Genomic DNA, 24,721 nt, shown 5'->3' with positions numbered 1-24,721 from the left:
CTGTGGTATGCAACTCTCTCCTAAAGCATCTTTTTTTTTCTGTCTTCCCCCCCAAAGTGTGAACAGCTAAGTATTAATATAACTTTTTGGAGTTTTTTTTCCATTGCGCTGGGGCAACAGTCTGGTATCTAAACAGTTAAGTATGCAAAATGGCATAAAGTCCCTGGGTTCTGCTTTTCCCACTCGCACTAGAATCCTTCATAATACAAAACAGTATTGTAGGCTCTGCAAAATTTTTACTCCTTTGCAATTTTCAGTTATAATTAGTTATAATCGTGCAAAATAATATTTGGTGCTTAGGAATTGAAATTCATTCATGAGTAATAATAATTAGACTGCAACCATAGATTGTGCATGCTTTCATTATGAAGGAAATAAAATTAATGTTTTCATTTAGGAAAAAGTTTCTGCTGGGGGAGAAGGAGCTCAGGATATCTATTTGACGTTTTTATCTCTATTTTCATATTGGTTTGAAGGGACTTTGCTGATTTCTCCCAGTTTCTTGAATATAGATAAAAATTTTCTCGATTTCCTTATGTCAAGGTATTCTTCACTTTATTCTGGAAGCGCTGGTACCTTTTGTATTTTAATGTTAATTCAGGTTGAACGCATTTCAACGTTACTCACTGACCAGAAGGGATGACATATTTATTTAATTTTTACTTTGATAGAAATTAAGAAAGTCTTTTTTATTGACCTTAGTGTTGTGAATTGCTGTGTTAGGCTGCCATTTGTTGTTGGGCTAGGAGTCATTCGTGCCTCTATATACATACCCTGCTTGCTGTATTTTCTAATTTTTCTACTTTTTATGCATTGGGTACTCAAATGAAAGCAAAAGATACAAAATTGAATGTGAAATAGCTTTAGAAGATACGAGAATGTTAGAGCCTTCCTCCTAAGTAGCGGTTCTGTAGAGGGCTGCAAACAGCTGTAAAAAGACAGTACTTGCTACGCGTGCACATTTTAATTCGGCTTCTCCAAGAGGGCAGGAATGCTTTTTTCCTGAGAAGTTCCTTTTCAGTTTTCTTTGACTACCGAGTTTAAGTCTAGACCTCTTTTTAAGTCCAGGGAGTGATTTTATACCAGTTTGTTGTGGTCAGCGAGTCTTAACATTTACAGTTTTCATTTGCGTTCCGTAGTGTTTCCCACAACAAGGAAAGATGGTTTCGCACGCTGCACACACTACCTAACGTTTCTTCTTCTACGACTCTTTTGGGAGCCCGCTCGGTCATTATATCTCCGCATATTAAATAACAGAGTTACAGAGATCATATTGAAGAAATGAAGGTTGGTTCTTTAGCCACGTCCACCTTCATCCCCAGCGAAGCAGTGGGAATAAGCTTGTATTGGCCATCGGGGATAGTGTTATTGCTTTTGACCCCTTTCAAGAATACAAACGCTCAGTCCTATTCCAAGCAATGCCTCAGAATGGTGGCAGTGGTTTTTTTATCTTCAGCACAGACAAGACTGAGTCACTTCCTCATCTCTGCTCTTCCCTATTTCTAGTACAGCCATGAGATCACTTCTGATGGTTTCTAATTCTGTTGAAATATTTAAAAAAAGTAATTCTGTACCATGGGTCATTCATGACCGTAATCATGCAAAGGTAAAGTTAGAAGAGGAAAAGGACAGCATGATGTATGTTAGTGTAAATTATGTCAGGGACAACATGCGTGTACCTTTTATTATTAAACAAATCCACACATTCTGAAAGATTTTCTTTGCATTTTTCAAAGGGGACAGACAGTTAATGAAACTAATGACATTTTAAGCCAAAGGAATAGCATCTGTGGTTAAGATATCATGACATAATTAAATTGTAGTACACATTGCCAGATGATGTTATGGAGGCCAAAACCACAGATGAGCTCAAAAAGCGATTAGTCTAATTTCTAGCTCAGGAATTTAGGTGCTAGGGATTGGCAGAAGCTTGAAGAGCATCCCAGGGAAGAATAACTGTACAGATATTTCTATAGTCATCAGTTAAAAATCTACTGTCAGAGGTAGAAAACTAGACAAACTCAATTCAGACTTTTCCGTGTCCACGTGATATGTGTTAAAAATGGTATAAAACTTGACTTCCACGGTACCAGGAAAGTTTTCAGATTCCACTCTGGCAGTTGACACGGGCCCAAAAGTGGAGATGAAATGTCTACAGATGCATAGCCCTACCCTTCAGATTATTTCAGCATGAGCACTCCTTCCAATCACAGCTAAAACTGACAGTAAAGAGGCAAAGTCTTCATTTCTTCAGTATTCATTACAGTAATGCTAATGCTATAATGGTAAAAGGCTAAAAGACATTGTTAGTCATGGCACGGCCCACACTTGAAAATTTGATTCTGTCTTATCCAGAGAAGAACAGCGAAAAACTGTCCAAACAGATATTGTTTGAATATTACAGAACAGCAAAAACCATGCAGATTTTCATGATACATAAATTGGTACTGAAAATGCTGGATATATCTCCCATTTGGAATAGAAGGGTCAGACAAACACACACATTTCTTTGAGTTATAACAGATGAAGATACCAAAGCGTAAAGGCTAAGACTGAGAAGGAATCAGGTTAAAACTTAGAAAACCTTTTGTGTTCACTGGGGGCGTTGCCTTTCGCGTGAAATATCCTGACTGTGGCTGAAAACTACTTAATATAAAACACACTTGACTTTTGGCTACTTCATTCAGTAGTAGTACAAAAGGCATTGCTATTCTGCCCCAAAAGCTGGGATTTGGCTGGTTTTTTGCATCCTAAAAAAAAGGGCGAGAACATTAGCTGCTTCCTCTCTTAGTTTCAGGAGCTAACGATAAACACGTCCGTACGTTTTTAACACTAGGAATCTCTTTTGGATTTTTCAGATTTTGAGGTTTTAGAAGCGTTGCCGTAGTTTTTGTGTGCTTCACTATGTGTCTGTAGAACACGTTAATAGTAATAATTTCCAACGTTCAGAATGCTTGCTATTTAGAAACTGTTAGAAAAAAGACTACAATAGGACTTTTTTTTTTTGCCTTGACACTATTGAATTAGCTGCTTGTTAAACTAAGAAACATAGTGACCTATTTAATATATTAGCAAATGGAACTGTGAACATAATACAGCCATGGTCAATGCTTTAAAGACATGGGCCTAAACTTTCATTCACTGAAAAATGCCAGTGGGCTTAATTCTCCCAGCAATCGTGCAAGTGTGTTCTAAATCAAAGTGGTTTATTTTGAACCAGAGCAAAATGTCAGACCAAAATAGTATGAAACTGTCTCCAGACAGCTACATAATAGCAACATAAGAAGGAATCCACCTCCATGCAAGGAGGTTATCTTGTCAAAGGTGGAGAAAAATATTCTGTCGTCAGTGTTACAGTTTGGTAATGACCAAAGGGTTTTAATTGTCAATAGTATCTTCTTTAATTCACAAAAAAATATGGGTTTGATTTATCATAGAATCATGGAATAGTTTGCGCTAGAAGTGACCTTTAAAGGTCATCTAGTCCAACCCCCCTGCAGTGAGCAGGGACATCTTCAACTAGACCATGTTGGCTGTGAGCCCCGTCCAAGCTGGCCTTGAGTGTTTCCAGGGATGGGGCATCTACCACCTCTCTGGGCAACCTGGGCCAGGGTTTAACCACTCTCACAGTAAAAAAATTCTTATTTATATCTAGTAAATCTTCCCTCTTTTAGTTTAAAGCCATTACCCCTTGTCCTATTGCAACAGGCCCTGCTAAAAAGCCAGTCCCCAGCTTTCCTGGAGCCCCTTCAGGTACTGCAAGGCTGCTCTAAGGTCTCCCCAGAGCCTTCTCTTCTCCAGGCTGAACCCCCCCAGCTCTCTCAGCCTGTCCTCACAGCAGAGGGGCTCCAGCCCTCCCAGCATCTCCGGGGCCTCCTCTGGCCCCGCTCCAACAGCTCCGTGTCCTTCTGCTGTTGGTGCCCCAGGGCTGGAGGCAGCACTGCAGGGGGGTCTCACAGAGCGGAGCAGAGGGGCAGAATCCCCCCCTCGCCCTGCTGCCCACGCTGCTGGGGATGCAGCCCAGGCTGCGGGGGGTCTCTGGGCTGTGAGCGCACGTTGCCGGCTCACGTCCAGCTTTTCACCCCCCAGCACCCCCAAGTCCTTCTCGGCAGGGCTGCTCTCCATCCCTCCATCCCCAGCCTGTGCTGATAACAAACCTTGTATCAATACCTGTATTGATACAGGACTCTGCGCTTGGCCTTGTTGAACCTTATGAGGTTCACACGGTCCCACTTCTCTCTATTTATATTACGAAAAGTTTCTGCAGGCCACATAGGGCCTGTCCAGCATTAAGGAATATTGAGCTTGTAGCTGGGGCAGTACATCTGAGTATTTCTTTGCATATAGTATTCTCTAACAGCTAGCTCAGGTTTGTACTTACAGCAAATACCTTGGGGAACCATTGTTACAGGCTGAGACAAAACCCAGAATTCATATAAGCTCGGGTAGCGCCTATTTTTTTCCATTTCTTTGTTTTTCAGCCTGTATTTTTCAGTGGATCTTAAATTTTCTGTATGTCTTTGTCCCACTGGAATTCATTAACTCCAGTTCTAGAGTATAAAGGGGACAATTTAGATGTAGCTATGTTTGTGTTGTGTTCATCTTGAACTGAGATGTCCAATCAACACCTGCCGACTGTGTATGCATTAGTTCACTCTGCATGCTGCCTAGGAAGTATAGTCTAACGATGCTTTTGATAGAGTAAACATCTGCGACCAAGGTTTTTGTGGTATGTATTCTCAGTGCTGCGTGAACAAAGCAAATTAATCACACTGGCACCTCTTTTCTTGTGAAATCCACTTATTCTGAATTTTATTTAATTCTCTTTCACTCTTTATATTTAGATCTCTGCTATTCAGACTGTTCAGAGTCACACATACATTTATAGGTACGGTGGATTATTTTTCATTGTATTTTAGCTTTAAAGCACTTTTATCTAAAAAAAAGTTTCATCTAAACATATTGTGGTGGCATTGTCGCTATAAATGTAAGCAATTGTATTTATGAATCTTGTACATAGCAAAGATTATAAGAGTGTTCTCAACAGGAATGTGTTTCAGATTTTGTTGTAAAAATATTACAAAAAAGTAACCGTTTTGTTAGATGAAACTGTTTCAAACTTCTTTCATTACTTGAAGACATAACATTGTCTTTACAGGTCTTTTGAAGTTAGGATTTTTTTAGATGGTTGAAAAAATCCTTCCAATATTTGAAAAGATCAACTGAAAGAGACAGCTGGTCGTAGAACTTCAGGGCAAACCCCAAGAGGGTTTTGATCCACAATCCCTTAAGGTGCTGTACATTTGTGTTTTCATTCATACCAGTGCCTTCAAATACTAGCCAAGTTTGAAAAATATATATCTTTGTTTTATTTCACACTAAAAGGTCTCATTCAGAGAGACACTGTAAAACAGTGTATCCCCTTTATGTTGCTCTTTTTGGGAATCAAGGAATAGTGTGGCCTAATGAGGTGCTACATAGGTTATCAACAGGACTTTCTGATGGACTTCAATAGCTTTACATCAGAAGCCAAGTTAAAAGACTTATAAGAAAAAAAAATTAAGTGAAGAGTTAGTGCCCCATGATACCATTTTTCAGGAAGAGAAAGTTCAATAATAATACCAAATAAAAAATACAGATTAACAAAAGCAAATTTGTAACGAGATGCTGTGTTTGTTCTGAGTCATTTATGATTACTGAATAAATAATTTAATGAGTTAAATATTTAGATATTTTTGCAATCGTCAGAGCTAACAAGTATTTTTAATAAACTTCAAAATAATTTATTTGAAGTAGTATAAGTGACAATTTTCAGAAGAGCTAAGTAAGGAAAACGGTAACATTTATGAAAACTAATAAACACGTTTGATGTTTTACAGCACTTGAAATGTGAACATGCTGTATTGATAGTACCAAAACTGATGACATGAGATATATATTGTTTATTGTTGCTCTGCATATTCCCCGTAGTTATTTTTTATTTTTTTTTTGTGGAATGCTCGTGTTGTTATTTGTGTTTATTTGACACAGAATCTTCTGAATTAGATGCGGTGGGTCTAGAACGTTGGAATACAGTTTTTTGCTGCTTTTAGTTAGTCTTTACCTCTGTGCATCATTAGGTGACATAGCAACTTAAGACTGAGCTTTGTCTGGTAGCTCAAATTCAACTCTGATCTTGCCCTTTAAAATGAATATGTAGTTATGTACAGGAAGAAGTAACAAGAGTGAATAAATCAAACTTCCTCTTAATGATAAACAAAATTGAATCTAATAACTCATTGCTTTTACATCCAATACTTTAGGAAGTCTTACATTGTTACTTCTATATTGAGGCAGTTTGGTTTGCAGTGAAATGCCTGAGACGATACAATGAGATTTGATATGTTAAAGTATAATTTTCACTGTGTACCCATCCTCTCTTGCCTGGAACTCTTAGTACAATAATAAATAAATAATAATAAAAAAAAAACAAACAGATTCAAAAATAAAAATTATTGTTGTAATGGTACTCCATTTCAGAATTTTCCCGTTCCTTTCTCCGTGTGTGTTTGCAAATTAAGGAAATAGAACAATATAACCACAGTCAGGTTATTCAGACATTTTGTGGACGATCAGATAAAGCTTATATACTTCAGAAAGCAAAAATATGAATTGGGAACTTTGCACTGGATTATGTTTAATTTTAGAGGTCATGAAAAAATTAAATTCTGAGTATGTAGTTTAGGCCAATTCTGATGATTAACTCTGTTCAAATGTTGTATCTGAAAGTACAGCTACGATAAAGTTAGAGAGTGGTTCAGTAAAAAATGTCCTTGCATTCTGTCAGGATACCAGTAGGACTGTGTCTCCCCTGATATATCTTTGCAGTTTAGCTATAGGAAAAAACTGAGGTACAGCGTAAACACATGAAGAACTTACAGTAATGAGATCAGATCAAAGCTCTGTCTTGCACAATATTGTGTTTGATCAATTATGAATACCTAGGGAATAGTAGGAAAACAGGGCAAGTGTACATTGAGAGCTCCCAGCCTAGGTGTCTTGAATCCCCTTCCAAATCCACCACCATCCATTTTTCCCTGAATGGGTCTAATTCATTCACAGCTTAATTATTTGCATGAGAAGACATACCTTCTTTGCTTGTTTCAACCCCCCAGCTTCATTTAATATGCCCTAATCTTTGTATTACGAGAGATAATGAATTACTTGTTGCCCGATGACTTTCTCCATACCACGTGTGAATTTCTAGGTACCTGTCAAGCAGAGTCCAGACTTAGATCGGTTCCTTCCCCAAATATTTTACCTTGCATTCACTTCTAATAAGGATTAAAGGAAATTACTCAAAATCATTTCCTGTTAAAGATTTGATTGTGGGTGCCATAGTCTGGTGGAAACAGACTTGGAAAAGTTTCCAACTGGTTCTGGAGATAAATTAAAAAACAGAATACAGAGTCATTTGCGTTCCTTAACTGTATAGCATCACTGCAGTCCAGATGCACAGGCACTGCGGTATTTATCATAAACAACTATGACAGGATCATTCAAACCCTGCTGAATTTTGAGTAAGCAGTCATATTAAAAAGAATTATTGAAATTTTACATTTGTTTATAAATAAGTTTGGGTATATTTGCATTCATAGACAAAATCTATAGAGAGAGATATAAATTGGGTGTTAAATCTATTTTGTGATTACCCTTAGAAATTCACATTTTACTTAAAAAAGACCATCTCTTACCTACTTGTAAAGAGGGCATTTTTGAATTCTGTTTTACATTGTGCTGGCTTTGAAACCTGATATCGTCTCAGGAGAACACACGTAGTATCGTGCTTCGTCACTATTCGAAATTCACCACTTCCTCGGCTCTCATAAAGCTTTTCAGAACAATGGTTTACATTCCCTCTACATGATGATCATTTTAAATCTAATGATTTATTTAATGATTAATGTAATTCTCTGTTAGAAATATACTTGTATTTCCAATTTAAAATATTATGTGATAATATTTAGGGAACGTATGTCATCAATTGCATTCAGAGTAAATGACAACACTAAAATAGTAAATTTAATCATTTTTATATTTATACTTAAATTTTAGGGAAAGGTCATTAGAGCTGTCTGTGTTTACCTTACTGAATAAGAAAGTTAGTTTAAAAGTACATGTTGGAATGTGTTTTGATTCTGTTTCGGTGTAACTGTACATTTCAGAAGAAACTACTCCTGAGCTGATGTGGGGTAGGTGACGTTGCTAATCTCACCGCTGTCTCTCTAGCTGTCAGAACTCGTAAATCACACAGTCTGTAGGAAGAAGAGTAAGTTGGAGAGGTTAGAAATCCAGAGAAAACTGTGGCAGAGGTGATAGATTATATGAAATGACTACAATCTGAAGATTTTGTATGAAGGGGAATGTCTTGCGTTTGAAATATGTGCCTGGATTTGTTGCCCTTAGGGGATATGTACCATATGCTAGATACACAGAGTGTGTTTGAATTATTATCTGATAGTTTTGGTAATCTCATAATGGAAAATCACGAAAATTATGAGATTAAAGTTCTCCAAAATCTCATGGATCACATTCTTAAATAAGTTCCCACTTACAGCAAAAGATTTTTTGGTGTATGTTTTAAATCCAAGTTCATCAACGAGAGGGAAAGAACCCGAGTACCCTATGTGTAACTCATATTTAAAATGAGTTTGTCCATGGCTAGACGAACTCACAGCTTATCTCAGTCACTGAATAAACGGTGAGTTCCATTCCTTGAACACCTCTTCTGCCTTTAATTCAGGAAAGGCAATTTAAACCAGCACAGACTACTTTGAGACACTCTTTATCATAAAGTCAGTCTATTAATGAGATGTTAGTCTTCAAATATATGTTAGTCAAAGGAAAAACAGATGTTTAGGATCAGTGACTCATTATTGGATTCAAAACTTGTAATTTTACAGTAATTTGTAGCACATGAGATGACCTCTTCCACTGGGTATTGCTGGGGTGAACAAGGTTTAACTAAGAGGCAGCAGTTCTTCCTTTGCAGTTTTCTGAAAGGGAATAAATTAGCTCAGATTAATGCAGGCGTTATATTTATTGTCATTTTAACAACAAAACAGAATTTTAAAAGTGGAAGGATTACTTGTCAATAATGGTCATCAGCTGCTGAAGGTTTGGGTGCAGTTTCTAGTGTTAAGACACCTAGCTCACTTACTAAATCCAAGTGTTTCCTTAGTAAAAAACATAGCCAATGTATCCTGAATAATTGCAGTTGAATTGCAGTTGCTTTCAGAACAACTGAGCTCTTTTGAAAATTTGGGATTCGGTGTGGAGACCAAGACATAGGGTCCATGGAACACAAGGAGCTGGTTCTGGAGCTGGAAGCAGTATATGGATATGGAAGCTGGAGCTGGGAAGCGGTATATGGAGGAGTTCCCTCTCAAAGAGGCATCACTAATTAGCCTAGGTACAGTGCTAGGTTAAAACAAAATCTTAGGTTGCCATAGTTCCTTAGGTAAAGCAAAATCAGACAATATGGGCAGCCTACCGCAGGTTTCTAAGGATGCTAATCTTTTCCCTTTGATGCTGTTTTCTCCTAATGGGCCTTCCATGATTTATGAAGCTGAAAAGATGGGAATGTAATCTGCTAGTGCAATGTATTTACTGGCCTGAAAAAGGAAGAGTTAAAATTACCTTGTCTTGCTCTTGAGGTAGAATGGCACACATTTCCTCTTACACAATCAACTTAATGAAAATCACTCAAAAATTTCAGGATCTAGGTAAATTTCAGGAAGTAGTAAGGAAAAAAAGTGGGACTGAGTGAAGAGAACAAATGTAAAAAGAGATATGCTGTAAGCTGTAAAGAGCAGAATGTAATGCTCAGAAAAAGAGCAATTGATAACCCAACCTAAATCAGCCTCTTGAAAGGATTTAACCCCCAATGTAGAAGCATCCATCATGACTAAATGGCGTAAATAGAAATCATGTCTAAAAATGTGTCTGGTGCCACATTTTTGTTTCATGATCCCTACTACATCTGCTGAGTTCAGAAAAACAAAAATAAGTACTGTGGTTTATAATAATAAAGATCTGATGAATTGCACTTAGACTGAACGTGCTTTATTTAGAAAGTTATTCCAGGTTTTGTACAATTTCTAGAATGAAAAGTATGTTGAAGGAGTGGAATTTGAGAAAACGCCAAGCTGCACGCCGCAGGAATGTGTGGCAGGAGGAATCGCTGAGGTTCTGAGGCTGATCCCCACACCCGCTGCTGCCTGTACCGCGCACACCCAGTCCAAAAGGCTCTCTAGAACGGCCACGCTATTCTTCCGTTCAGCACAGGTCACAGAACTCTTTCCAACCCTTACAAGGAAAATTTTGACTAAAAGCCTCACTCTGTATGGTGTTTGTTTTCCAATTATCATGTAGAGCACAACATGGAGTCATGACAAGCATATAGTAGTTGTAACGTGTCAATAAATTATACTTGCTGCCATAAAATTGAACATATACATACCTAAGACAAAATGGCAAACTGAAATGAAAACAAAATGAACACCAAAATAACACCCGTGAGCATCTCTACCGTATGTGAACCTGGGTAATTATTTTATGAAGATATCTAAAAATAAAATAATTTTTGAAAATACCGACAAGCAAATGTCATTGTGTGAAGAAAAGTTTAATATTGTCGTCTTGAATCTTTTTTTTCATACCCTAGAGATGATATTGTTGAATTAAAAAATACGTGGGAACAAGCCACCCCAATTGGTACACTGAAAGTCATTTAAATTGTGAGAGGATTCTTCATTAGTGTATGAATATAGCAAATAAATGATGTGATGAAATGGCAAGTGCACTCTCAGTAGGACAGAAATGCATGCTAACTCATTGTGTTTAGATAAAGACAAAATTCATATGTGCCAGTAAAAGCTGTAGGGTAAACTGTATTGACCGTGTGCTGTGGGCAGGTTCAACTTGGGCTTGTAACTAGTGCAGCCAGACTGCAGCCAGTCCAACATTCATTGTGTCTGAGCAGCTGGTTTGCAGGAAATCTGTTCAATCATCCCCAGCCCCTAAACCATATAATGGAGTTACGGAGTTTTGATGACCAGATACAAAGACATAGTTCTGCTCTGCGTTTTACTTTGTAGGTACAACTTTGATTTTAAAAACCCAGGAATTCTCTTTCACTTAAAAATTGTGCATTAAAAGGTCATGAATTTTTTTCAAGATGTTGGTTTGAGATAAAAAGAAATATCCTGAGAGATGAAAGAGACAATTTTTAAGAAGACTAATTGTACAGGATATAATATTACCAATATATATCCTGCATCTAGTAGATGAGTTTAAAAGATTTAATGTATTAAGCTTCCCATCCTTAAAAAAAAAGGGAAGTGTATAAGTGCCATTGATGCACTATACAGCAACTTCAAGATTAGACCATTTTTTTTTCTTTAGAAAAAAAAAAATAGAAATTTTTTTCTTTCTGGATTCTCTGGGGCTAACATGGTTTTATGAGGAAGTTTCTAAACGTCTGGCATTTGCTTAAATTTATGACCGTTGGATTTCAAGAAATGACAATAGTTACAGCATAGTAACGTCAGGTAATATGTGAAAATACTGGTCTTTAGGAACCGAGATCCACTTCTGTAAAATTAGAAATTACACTAGCCCCCCTTTAAAAAATGGCATCACTAGAAACGTTGTATGAGCTATCCTTATTATTTATTAATTGAAAATAATAACTTCGCGTAATTCTGAACTCAAATGTAAAATATTGTACACTTTAATTTACCACATACAGCAATTCTTTATGGTAATGTATCTTTGAACACAAATATTAGCATTGCGATATAAAATGTGATAAATTTAAGAAGTGCTTTCATTCTCTTTAAATTTCCTCCAGACTTAATTCTGCTTGCAAAGCTATTTCAAAATGCAACATTTTTATTGTGGTCCTATTTACATGAACAGGTAGCCCAGTATTCTAACTGTATGCAATAATCAACAACATAAAGTTCTTTCTGGTACAAAGTGTTTGCTTGTCATAACTCTTGTCAGGTTCCTTTTCTGTTCTTCAGCACGGAGCGTGACAGATCCACTCCGTGCTATCACTGCCGTACTCGGAGCTGTGTGAAGGGGAAGCTGCCAGTGCAGTTTGTTTCAAAACTTCTAAATTGACTGCAGAAATATCAGAATATATCCAGGGGGAAAAAAAAAAAACCCCAAACCAAACACAAAATCATGAACTTACTTTAAGTTCACTGCTTATTAATATATTTTAATGAGGATAAATGTAAAAATATGTTTGATGTATCTAATATATTCCTTCTCTGTAAGTTGCCTTCCCAATTTGCTGTATTGTGAATATGAGAATGCGTAGCAGGGCAGAGACTCAGCGTGTGAGAACCTTTGGCAATTGATTTGTACCATTTAAAGAACATTTCCATCAAAAGGGTAGATTTCAGCCTCCCTGGAAGACGCCTGCCTGAGTATATTGGGCCTTGTACAGACAAACCCTTGAAAATTCTGCGGGAAAAATGGAGTGGATCCGTTCTCCCCCTGTTCTCAATCTCTTAGGTACAGCACAAGCTGCTCTGTGCTCTTCATTTCACCCTTTTGGAAGGTTTTCTTTCCCACCAGATTGTCATCATTTTCCATGTATTAATAACCAAAATGAATGGTTGTACCCAATGATCTTAAAGATCCCTTCCAACCTAGATGATTCTATGATTCTAAATAATCCTACTATCAAACATTGTTAAGAGCTGAAAATTATTTGTTAATAAAACAGATTTTCTTCCCTTCTTCCTGGCAAACGAAGCAGAGATTCATCTGTCAGGCTACTCCACTTTCGTATCCAAAGATTTCACGTCACTGAGGTGATACAGAGCGCTTTTGCTTGGACAGAAGGGTTAGCTGTTGTCAAAGCTCTTTAAGGGTCTGACAGCTCTTAGCTTTCAGGAACAGCACAGAATGAGACGTAGGAACGTGGAACACATGGATTTTAGCAAAATATGGGGCAAAGAAATCTAGCAGTAGGAGGAATCAGGGGCCGCTGAGCGCTACACAAGTGGTAGGGAAGGGGTATTTGTGAGAGAACTGCAATCCAAAGAAATCAGCAAATATATAAAGAATAAGTTACTTTAACACAGGCTTATGTTTTTCTGCCAGGTGTTATCAATTTCTTTCTTCGTTTTTGTGGCCAAAAGGGCATCAGACTTTCTGCACTTTATAATATGCACCTGCTGTTGTGGTAGACTTTCTTAACAGATCCTCCAAAAAATCATTAGAAACTTTTACTTCATATCATTAACAATTACTTTCAATATTGTAATTTTATATACAGACAGACTTGCCAGAAAAGAAGTATTTTTTTCCTTTACTCTAGACTTGTTTCTAAGACCTTGGGCCTAATAGCTGGATGAAGTGCATGGTAGTTAAACCAGGGTCTGTTTTATCGATTATTTGTTTTCCTCATTACCGTTTGCTAATATCTCATTCAGAATATATGGTAAGTGAAATTTTCAAGTACTTCAGATAATTTCTAATATTAAATATTTTTGGTCAGAGGGTCATATTGCCTACATCCATGGCAGAGAGAAAAAAACAAGGCAAAATAGTTCTTGAAGCTTTTTTTTCAGTTGTTTTGTGATTACTACCTCATATGGAACAGTAAAATCAGTACTTATGTCAGGGACTGGTCCTATTTATAAGGTTAAGCTTGTATTTTTAATTGAATCTACACAGCTTGCCATTTGATAGCAAAATCTCCTAAGGAGTTCTTCCCTCTGTCCTTCCGTGGATCTGTTTTAATCTCTGGTTTAAATCTGTCGTATAAAGTTATGTTTCATAGTAATTACAGAATATATGATCTAACAGTACAGTGAAAAAGCTATGAATCTATATTAATCTAAATAATCTAGACACAGGAATAATAAGGAGGAGCATTCCAGTCTAAAAAATTTAAAATTCTGGTGTACTCTAACTTTGTACGGTATATGGAAAATTATATCCTAGGAAATGGAAATTAAGCTGTTTTGGAAAAGAGAGGGAGCAGCTGAAATGCTCTGCCTTGCTTTTTTATACTTCTCGTTGAACTCATAACTTGGGTTTACATTCACTTACTCCCTCTTCTGCCATCTTCTGAAATAGCAGTACCTCATATCAAATTATCAAGGCAACATCTGCCAACAGTTTTGTCTACAGAATATTGAACTACTGGATCAAAGCTGTAACTTGGAGAGTTTTGCTAAGGTATCCTAATTTTCTACCCGTTAGATATTAGTTTTATGGCATATAAGAGGTAGATGTTTATAAGAAGCAAATGTCTTTTGAAGGAATAGATTACTTGCATTAACTTCTTATGTGACAATGGTATAAAAAGAGATATTTTTTCCTCCACTAAAGAAGGCGCCTGAGATCCACTAGATATGTAAGGATGTAGCATATGACTGCATAACATCACTGTCATAGTATCAGCATACGAGTGGAAACAACCTTTGGATAATTCTGAATTTATCACAGCTCTTAAAATAATAATTTTAGCTCGGAGGGGGGAGGTGAATTACTATGAATTAATCCTGTTGTAAATGTGTTCCCAAATGTTATAAAAATGACTTTAGCTGCTGCTTCTTAGGAAAAAGAAATCAATAAAGGAAGTCAGACATAACAAATGAGAATTTCAGGCCCGGTGACAGTAGGCAGAGACCTGGGTGCCTTATATCCACACACCTTTCAATCAAGTAATATGTGTACTGCAGTGGAATAAATGGAAGACACTCTGGCAGCCAAGCAGACTTTGATCACTTTTGTTCATAGATGTGACTCATATTTCAGTAGCCTCTTTTTTCTAAGCTACTGATCTTCCCTAAACTTTACAGTGAGTGCTCAGTGAACTTAAAGAAACCTTTACTCATTCTGCAAACAGACATTAAATACTCATGCTGGGCCATACTGTTTTTTTCATAAAATATCAGATACCATCTCTTTGTTACAGTTTTTTTGTCCAATGGCATTCACATTCTGCAAAGCAAATCGTCGTGAAAGATGAGTTACTTTTTATAGTCACAGTACTTTCATTAATTGAATTTTGTAGCAGAAATGAAGGTTGAAAATACTAATTTGCCTACATTTGTTATATTTTATGGGTTTTGTGGATTGATGGTTTTTGTTGATTTCATGCCATAATAAGATATTGTACACAATTAAAAATAAAGATGATAAATAGGCTTTCATAAATCACCCTAGTATATCTGAAGGGAATCATGGAATCATAGAATGGTTTGGACTGGAAGGGACCTTAAAGGCCACCCAGTGCCACCCCCTGCCCTGGGCAGGGACACGTCCCACCAGCCCAGGTTGCTCCAAGCCCCGTCCAACCTGGCCTTGAACCCCTCCAGGGATGGGGCAGCCACAGCTTCTCTGGGCAACCTGGGCCAGGGGCTCACCCCCCTCGCAGCCAGGAATTTCTGCCTCAGATCTCATTGAAATCTCCCCTCTTCCAGTTTGAAACCCTTCCCCCTCATCCTATGGCTCCCCTCCCTGATCCGGAGTCCCTCCCCAGCTTTCCTGGAGCCCCTTTAGGGACTGGAAGGGGCTGGAAGATCTCCCCGGAGCCTTCTCTTCTCCAGGCTGAACCCCCCCGAACTCTCTCAGCCTGTCCTCACAGCAGAGGGGCTCCAGCCCTCTATCATCTTTGTGGACTTCACCTTTATGGATCACCTTTGTGGAACAGGCTTTCATATATCACCCTAGTATACCTGAAGGGAAGGCTAGGAAGAGTTCTCTTTTTGCCGGTGAGGATACAGGGATACAGAAGGCATGGTAGGGACTGCCGCCTTCTTTTGGTCGGTTGTAATGGTAGACTGCACCTTGGTAAACAGCCCACTGGTAGAAACATATGACATCACCTTTGGTCCTGCTGCTCTTGTGCCAAGATGACGTCTTGCTGGATCTAAGATACGATCATTATATTTTACTAATTTTGTGCAGATTAGAGCATAATGGGTGGGCTCTGTGCGGTCTGTGTAAGTTGTATCTGCACGATATAGAAGTGAAGGTGGATGTTGCATGTTCTGGGTGTGAGTTGAAGGCATGTGGGCATCTGAGGGTTTAAAGGCTGCCGAGGTAATGCGAGACAACTGCGGAAAATAGAGAGGGCCAAACTTGGTGCACTGTTCTCTATATTGCTTGTTCAGCATGACCTCTGGAATGGGCTGTGCCTTATGCTGCACAAGTTTTTACTAAATAAATAAATAAATAAATACAAAACAAAACACAACAACCCGAAACCTAGGAGAGAAGTAACGTCTGAGTTGCAAAGCTATTACTTGATAGTGCAGGCAATGTCTTTGCTTGCTGCTGCTACATCTACTCTGGCATTGCCTTTTCCAACGGAAATAACTGGATCCTCTTTCTGCCTCTCTACCAGCCAGAGCAGTTGTTGACCCATGCCAAATACATGCTGTGCTCCCCCCTCAAGGGTGAAAAGCAGTTATGTTAGCTATGTTGTCTCAGGTCTCCCAGAGGCATCGTAACTATCGGAAGCAGAGTGCTATCCAGAAGCTGCGGGAGCAGTGCTGCCGTGCTACACCTTTCTGGTCTTAATGCTACAAGAATCGTAAATAGGTTTCCTTAAAGCATCTGAATCTCCGGCCTCTCTAGGGAAAAACCCTAAAAAAACCCCACATTTCATATGGTCATTTATAGCCAGAAGTATCGGTTTAAAAACACAGCATGGACAAAAACAGGTGAACTGAAGATTTTTGGTTTCAACAGAAAGAGACACTGAAAGTATATTCAAAAATATTGGGGTTAGATTTTGAGCTCTCTGGGAAGTCACCTTAGAGATGATTTTCTGAAACACTGTCTTGTCTTCTGCCACCTTTTAGTTAATGTTGTGTCATAATCCCTGGTATTCAAATCCAAAGAGATAGTTTTTGATTCCTTTTATATTACTTTGAAATTATTCATTACATCGTCAGTTGCTCTTTTCTTGGCAGCATCAAAAATACCTGCTAGAAGTAATCATTACAATATCATTACAGTAGTGATCACAGAAAATTAGCAACCTGGGCATTATCAGGTACAGAAATTTTTGCAAGGCTGTGAGTATTTACAATGGTTTGGATGAATGAAAGAGGCTTGCCAAGAAAATACAAATTCTTCAATAAATATATTCTTTAATTTTTTGGGGGATATATAAATAATGATTTTGAGAAACCAAGAACACTTTCTGCTTTGTTCATATTTCAACAGTATAGTCCTCTTTGTTGTTTCAGTAATTAAGTCTTACGACATTGCAGAAAGCATAAATCCTGCTGAGATGTTTAAGTTTGGAGCAACCTCTTGATGTACAAACAAAATAAATAAAAAAATAAAGACACTTACCCGGGATCTTAACAAGCTGTTTTGCTTTTACCTTTGAAACAAAATTGGATGGTAAAGCAGTACGGCCTACTGAAACTGTCCTAGCCTCGTTGATAACTAGAACCTCCTTTTGAAATTCATTGCCTTCAATTACATTTTTTAAAGAATTTTAATTACGTGCCTGAAAAGAATAAAGATGCTCCAGGCTCCATTTGTTTATCGGGGAAGGCCTAAAAAAAAATGAGGACAGAGCTTCCCAGCTCATGCAGGGGTTGCAGAGAGAGAGAGATGACTTTTAATTCGACAAGTTCAGAGAGATTTCTTAGTTTGACGCGCACAGCAGGGGGTCTTTGAGTGCCTGGCAATACTTCAGCATTCTGAGCTTTGAAAGTCTTTCCCTGCAGCAGAAATTGTATCAAAAGCCAATGATAATATTCCCTGCAAGGTAAAGGACCCTATTGAAGATTTCTAGAGCTGTTTATTTATTCATCACAGTTTTTTCTTTTAGGACGTATCAGGCGTATAGGTAATAATTCGCACAGATGCCAGGAAAATGAAATAAATAAATAAATAAATAAATAGGAATCCCTCATTAATCCTTCACCTTTCCCTTAAGTTTCCTGCAGGCCACATTCACCTATAAAATTTCCTGTCATTCTCTGCCATGTATTCTGCGTACAATCTTCACTTCAAATCTCAGCTTTTCCTTATTTTTAACAGAATTGTCATTTCTGTCTGCCTTCTACCACCAGCTGAGTACATAAGATGTTTATGGCCATTTCCTTCCACTAAACCCTCAAAGTGATTGATTAATTTTACAGAAGGATATTCAATTTCTTAGGGGTCTTTTTAAATCTTATTTTTAAAGTAGATTCGAGATAACTGTTTCAAAGCCGAGATTAAAGCGTTTATTTATATTCCAGAGATCAGAGTTTTAATGTTTTGGCATTACTTTTATTTGAAAAGTATACACATATGTTGTTGTGTTTTTTTCCCGTTTTGTTTTGTTTTGTTTTGTTTCTGCAGCAGAGCTGGGACTGGGAGACTACGACAACCTTTCCCTTGTGTAATGTCAATGTCGGCTATCACTTTGGCAGAATCAGCCAGCTCAGTGAAGACAGAAAAACCCTCCTTCCCTCCTGTTTTTTCATCTGCTGGTGGCATTCAAAGTGACCTTCCCTTATAAATATTGGTGAGTGACCACATGGGGAAAGCAATTCCTTGGTGCAAAGAAACTCGTTTCAAAAAGCTGTGTTGACCTGAGGGGTTTCCATTCTTTTTGAAGTATAAAAAAAGGGCTCACATATGCAGGTGTTTGGGTTTTTTTTTAATAACTTGAGGTATTTAACAACACTTACTTCTCTAGACTGATAAGGATTGATAGAACACTAGCATGTGCTACCTATTCAAACTATATGAAACTATCTTTCAAAATACTGGTTTAGAGAGAGAAATACTTCCTGACAGCAAACAAGAATCTCTCTCCTCTTCCTGTTACTTTCTGTTGGCTAAATGGTCTGGAACGCTATAAATTTATCATAAGGCCCCAAATATGGCAAGATGAAACTTTCCCAAGTGTAGGAATTAAGGAAGATAGCTAGAGGCTGCGTTCTGAGACCCTTCTGGTTTGGGAAGCGTGCCTAGGGTGAAATCACAGCGCTGCAGAAATTCTGATACCCACAGGGCGGGCAGTCCAGCAGTGATGTAGGAGCTGTGGTAGTTCCATAAGGCTGTCGAAATTACATAGTTCACTACTGAGAAAGTTTTCAGGTCATTTGAGGCTATCTCAGCTGATTTATCCGGCTTGAGACATCCAGTATGCCTTAAGAGATTTTCAGTGTTGAAAACAGATGTGCAGACAGTGAAATAGCCACCCCCTGGCTCAGGAAAATTTACCGTACCGTAACATTACTCAGATACAAAAAATACTTAACCTGGCTTGGAACGGTTTGGAAGCTGTAAATATGTACAGGATCTAAGGCTGGAAATTATTTAAGGATTACACATATTTAATCTAAAGACGCTGCCATAAAGAGTCACTTAGCCCGCTGCCATTCAGTATTAACTACATTATTGCAATTATCTCCTATTCAGACTACAGTCAGACAACTGTGATGTATCATTTATGACTATATGATAATTAATGTTTGATTATTTTTTTTTTATTTTACTTAAGCATACATATACTTGAAGCATGTCAGTTTAAAAGACCAGAGAAGCTTCAAAAGAAATATTAATAGGAGTGTGATCATGGCACAAAATAATGCCTTTTCATCAAAGGAACACTTCCAGCCAAAGGAAAAGCTGGTATATTTAGGGTGTGTGTCTCTTGCTTAAAGAATGAGCAATGGTGGCACTTAGAAGTTCCTCAGCTATGTGTTGGGATTGTCACTGCTCTATGTGTTGGGGTTGTCACTGATTTCCTTGGCTAATTGTAATCAGGAGACTGAGCGAAGAGAAGGAAGAGGGCAAAAATTTAGCAGAATTGCATAAATGGCTGTGCTCAGTCAATGTTCTTTCTCTCGGTATCAACTATGTGATGGAGTCTTGCTAATTTGGGGGTTTGCGTTTGGGTATACAGGTAAATCAGCATCAGGCTCGGTTTTGAGGATCTGTGTTAACTGAATTAAGTCTTCAACCTGGTCTGGGATCATTCTGACAACGATTTCAAAAAACGAAGGCATAAATAAATGTATTGGATGAACGCGTTTTCTACAGCTTTTCATCTAGTGACTTCATGCTAGTCATAACCACATACGACAGCATTTAGTTCAGTGACGTATGATGATAAGGTTGCACATCCTTTAAAACACGAGGGGAGGGTAGAGTTTCAAAGCATTCATCTTTTGAGAAAAGCCTTCTTTAACTATCTTTCCATTCTAAAGTTACAGCTCGTTTTTGTATCTTTAGGGGATGTTGCATAGCTTTACAGGAGCTGTATGGAATAACTTGCCGTTTGATCATACTATGATATTTTGCACATGTAGCTGCTTTCCTTTAAAATGGATAGGACAGAACTACAGATGGTCCAACTCAGGATTTCTTCTTTTCCGTGCAAGATTCCGAGTATAAGCACGCAGATCACAACTCATTATTTTAAGTTATAATGACATTTTTGGAAGTCTTGCAAGAGCAAGACCATAAGCTCTCTTGGGACCGCAGCAACTGCTCTCTCAAAGTAGGAGCTTTGTAGAAGTCGGGATGGGACAAGAAAGCATCAAATACAATTGTTACCATTTCTCAGTGCATTTCTAGTCGCTCAAAAAATGGTGGCGTTTTTACTTTTGGCTACATCCAGCGTTAGAAAGAAGTGACCAAAGCATGCCAATAATTTGTGATATTATGATTTCCTGTTTTTAATTTCTCTTTGATGCAACCATGTACTTCGGTGTGATCTGACAGATGGTTCTAGATTCAGTAATATGCTGCTTCCGTTGCATTTTGCGCATATTTGACATTGTGCTCGTTTGACATTTTACAAAGAGTAAGGGGACTTAATTCAAAAAAATTGAGAGGAGTAAATTGATAATAGATAAATATATTAATATTTCCTAGATAGAATTATAAATCTTGCTTCTTTGGGAAGAAAATGGGATTGAACACATTCCTGTTTCTCACCTGTTGTGTCAGAGGGGGGATTAATCCACCTCTGATTATTTTATTTCTTTCTTTTAAAACCTCGACTATTTTTCAGGAGTTTGGTGAAAAATCCAGTGTAAGCTCTAACACAGAAGGCTTTAAAGGCAGGTTTACCCCTTTGAAGCCTGTCGCTCTGAACTACATACGAGGGCTTAATGAGGACACTTCCTTGCAGCTTGGTTCAAATATCGATTGATTGTGCACACTGCATTAACTTCCAGAAGTATAAACTGTCATTAGTCTTAAACAGTGTTGCTCTCCCCTACGTAAAGGACTTTGCTATAAAAGAATATAAATTTTTTTCTTTGTAATTTTATTCTTCATTTTTATTAATTTTTTTTTTTCTTTTTATGCCTAAACTCTTAGGAATCTGATGAAACTGGAACTATAACACCCTTGGTTTTTAAATAAAAGTCACACAAACTGCCAGCTAGCAGAAATGGGATGCTTCAGGAGCTAGAACTAGTAAAGCCCGATTTCCTTTGGAAAGCTTGTTTTCTTTGTACTGTAAGATGACCAATTTCAACTGCAGCCCCAATTTCCCTATTCCTCTTGTCTCCTGTTACCCTTTTTGGCTGAGACGAAAGACCTGCGCTTGCTTGGCAGCTCCAGGAATGCTGAGCAGCCCAGTCAGCTCCTTTCAGAATGCCCAAATTCCACCCCCATTCCTCTCCCTGGGGATATCAATTTGGATCTCCACACCTGAAACCAGTAGGGTCTTAATTAACTTTAAGACTTGTGGTTTTTTTCTGATTTGCTTAACACTTGACAATCACAGGGCTGAAAAGTTATGAAGTAAATGGAGAGAGACTGGGATTTTAGCCTTAGATAAGGCGAAAATGTGCAGGCATTTCAAAAGATGTAGAAGTAACTGGGATCCACGTGTTGCCATTGGGAGTAAGAGGCAACTCAATAAAAAAAAAAAGATCCACAAATGTTTTTCTTCATTAAAGAGCAAATTTTCATGAACCGTACCTATGACTCTCAAATCCTTATTTGAACTTTTGTTTGTTCAAATAGCAGATAAACCAAAACAATTCCTCCCCCCCTCGCCCAAGGTTTTAAACGTAGAAAATATATAAAGGTGAATTACCGACGTTAACATGATATTTTACACTGATTACACCACTAAACCATGTCCCTCAGCACTACATCTGCCTGTCTTTTAAGTTCCTCCAGGGATGGTGACTCCACCACTTCCCTGGACAGCCTGGTCCAGTGCTTTACAACCCTTTCCATGAAGAAATTTTTCCTAATATCCATCCTAAACCTCCCCTGGCGCAACTTGAGGCTGTTCCCTCTTGTCCTATCGCCTGTTCCTTGGGAGAAGAGCCCGACCCCCCCTGGCTACCCCCTCCTTTCAGGGAGCTGTAGAGAGCGAGAAGGTCTCCCCGGAGCCTCCTCTTCTCCAGGCTGAACACCCCCAGCTCCCTCAGCCGCTCCTCACCAGACTTGTGCTCCAGACCCCTCACCAGCTCCGTTGCCCTTCTCTGGACACCTCCAGCACAAGCTTTCATAGCTGAGCTTTACCTGCAGCTCCCTGACCCTTCATCATCTTCGATTTCCGGCCCTTGCTCTGTCAGCCCGTGTGTCTCTGCTGCAGGCGGAGGCCTTCCCATCCTGAGGATGGGGAGGGAAGCGAGCTTCTGAAGGAGCTCCATCTAGACACAAAGTCTAGCCATCATTCTTACAGACATCTCCTGTCTTCATCCCTCATGTTGAGAAACTTCAGAAAATGAAAGGGAGTACAAGGATCACAAAAAGCACAACGGTGGCCTCGTGGTTAGTGTATTCTCCATGGAGAAGAAAGGAGAGGCCCCAGTCTCAGTTTTAAGGACTGCTCCTGCATTTTTTTGCTGAATAATCGTTGGAAAAACACCTTTCAACTTAAGAGCTTGATTTCTTTTAACAAAGGAGATGCTGACTTAACAAAAGTTATTGAAAATTCACATAAAACAGAATTCATATTTTATTTGGTTTTACATGTTACGAATACAAGCCTGTGGAAGCAAATATGCTTTATCAGATTCTTTTTTTTTTTTTTTTTTTAAATTCAACCAGTAAGGGGGAAAAAAGATATATATCCCACATTATACTTTGCTTCACGTGAATCCAGTGGGATTTCAGGGACAGCATTTCTTCTTCAGTACTCCGTCTCTTTCTGTTGGGTATACAGCTTTTCTGGGTATGCTTTTGTGATCGCTTTGCAAAAGTGCGAATAAAAGGCATTCTGGAACCTCGACTACATAAGACTTAGTTAAAGAAACCTAACATGAATTTTATCAAGGTGCACTGGCGATAATCAGATTTGCTCCTATGACTCCTTGGCTTAAGCAATGTTATCCTGATTTCGAATGTTTGCTCATAAGCCATACCAAAAAGTAGCGTAAATATACAAATAGAATGCAATTAATCAGGTAAAAAGGAGGAATTTAAGGCCAAGGAGATTTTTTTTTTCATTACCAGTTTGTTGCTTTTATTCCTGTAACTTCTGATTGACATAGCCATTGCGTTACTGTAAAAGAAACCAAAATGAATAGAGCACCAGTCTGCACTTCCACTTCTGAATCGTCAGCGAGCTGTGACCAACTGACAGCACCCAGCAACCAAATTGAAGGTTTGCCAGCCAGGAAGCTGCACATTAATTAGTTTCTTGCACAGCTAAATATTCAAGCAGTCTCAAGCAGACAGCAGAGATGAAGATACTTTAAGAGACGTACCTGTTGGAGCGGGGCCAGAGGAGGCCCCGGAGATGCTGGGAGGGCTGGAGCCCCTCTGCTGTGAGGACAGGCTGAGAGAGCTGGGGGGGTTCAGCCTGGAGAAGAGAAGGCTCCGGGGAGACCTTCCAGCCCCTTCCAGTCCCTAAAGGGGCTCCAGGAAAGCTGGGGAGGGACTCTGGATCAGGGAGGGGAGCCATAGGACGAGGGGGAATGGTTTCAAACTGGAAGAGGGGAGATTTCGATGATATCTGAGGAAGAAACTCTTTGCTGTGAGGGTGGTGGGACGCTGGCCCAGGTTGCCCAGAGAAGCTGTGGCTGCCCCATCCCTGGAGGGGTTCAAGGCCAGGCTGGACGGGGCTTGGAGCAACCTGGGCTGGTGGGAGGTGTCCCTGCCCAGGGCAGGGGAGCGGCACTGGATGGTCTTTAACGTCCCTCCCAACTTTAACCATGCTGTGATGCTAAGAATTAGAATTATATTCTTCTTTTACTGTCCCACCTCATCCACTTTCAAAGTCTTCATGGTTTATGATTTTATTCATTTCAGTGTCACACTATTCTTTACCATGTTTTCCAGCCCTATCTCAGGAATTGACTGTAGGATGTGCTAAGGGAACATTATCACTGGCAGATGTAATGGGCTAAATCATAAGGGACTTCTTCCCTTGTGTGTCCATAGCAATATATGGCAACAAATTACTTCTCCACTAATTTAAAGCATGAATTTAAGCATATCTGAAAATCTGATTTGCCTTCAAGTCAAATTCTCCATTCTGCTGGTGCTAGATTTCTCTTATCTCCATTACAATCCAGTTTGTGTGTACATGTGCAGACTTTGTGGGCCAGTATAAGAGGCAAATTTAGACACACACAACAAGAGCCAAATTCTATCTTCAGAGCCAAGTGCATGACCCTATCGCTGCTACCCCAGCAGCATGGTAGCATGGTTTCTGGCACAAGGCTTCACTGAGTGAATTATGCCAATTAAGTGAATATACTTCTGTGGA

At 38.8% G+C, this 24,721-nt stretch overlaps 1 protein-coding gene across 19 annotated transcripts in view; it reads left to right on the top strand.

The window, feature by feature from the left end:
- Window positions 1-24,721, top strand: part of TENM3 (teneurin transmembrane protein 3) — a 1,409,904-nt gene that overhangs the window by 525,740 nt on the left and 859,443 nt on the right. For 18 of the 19 annotated variants that reach the window (XM_063335480.1, XM_063335491.1, XM_063335489.1 and 15 more), the window contains exon 6: window positions 18,385-18,550. The gene's annotated coding sequence lies outside the window, so the exon portion shown is untranslated. The remainder of the gene's footprint in view (window positions 1-18,384; window positions 18,551-24,721) is intronic. The other variant, XM_063335478.1, reaches the window with a different exon arrangement.

This window comes from Chroicocephalus ridibundus, chromosome 5 (genome assembly GCF_963924245.1).
Source record: "Chroicocephalus ridibundus chromosome 5, bChrRid1.1, whole genome shotgun sequence".
In the NCBI taxonomy this organism is placed as follows: Eukaryota; Metazoa; Chordata; class Aves; order Charadriiformes; family Laridae; genus Chroicocephalus; species Chroicocephalus ridibundus.
Note: the sequence above shows the minus strand (reverse complement) of the source record. Positions and strands in the feature narration are given on the sequence as shown.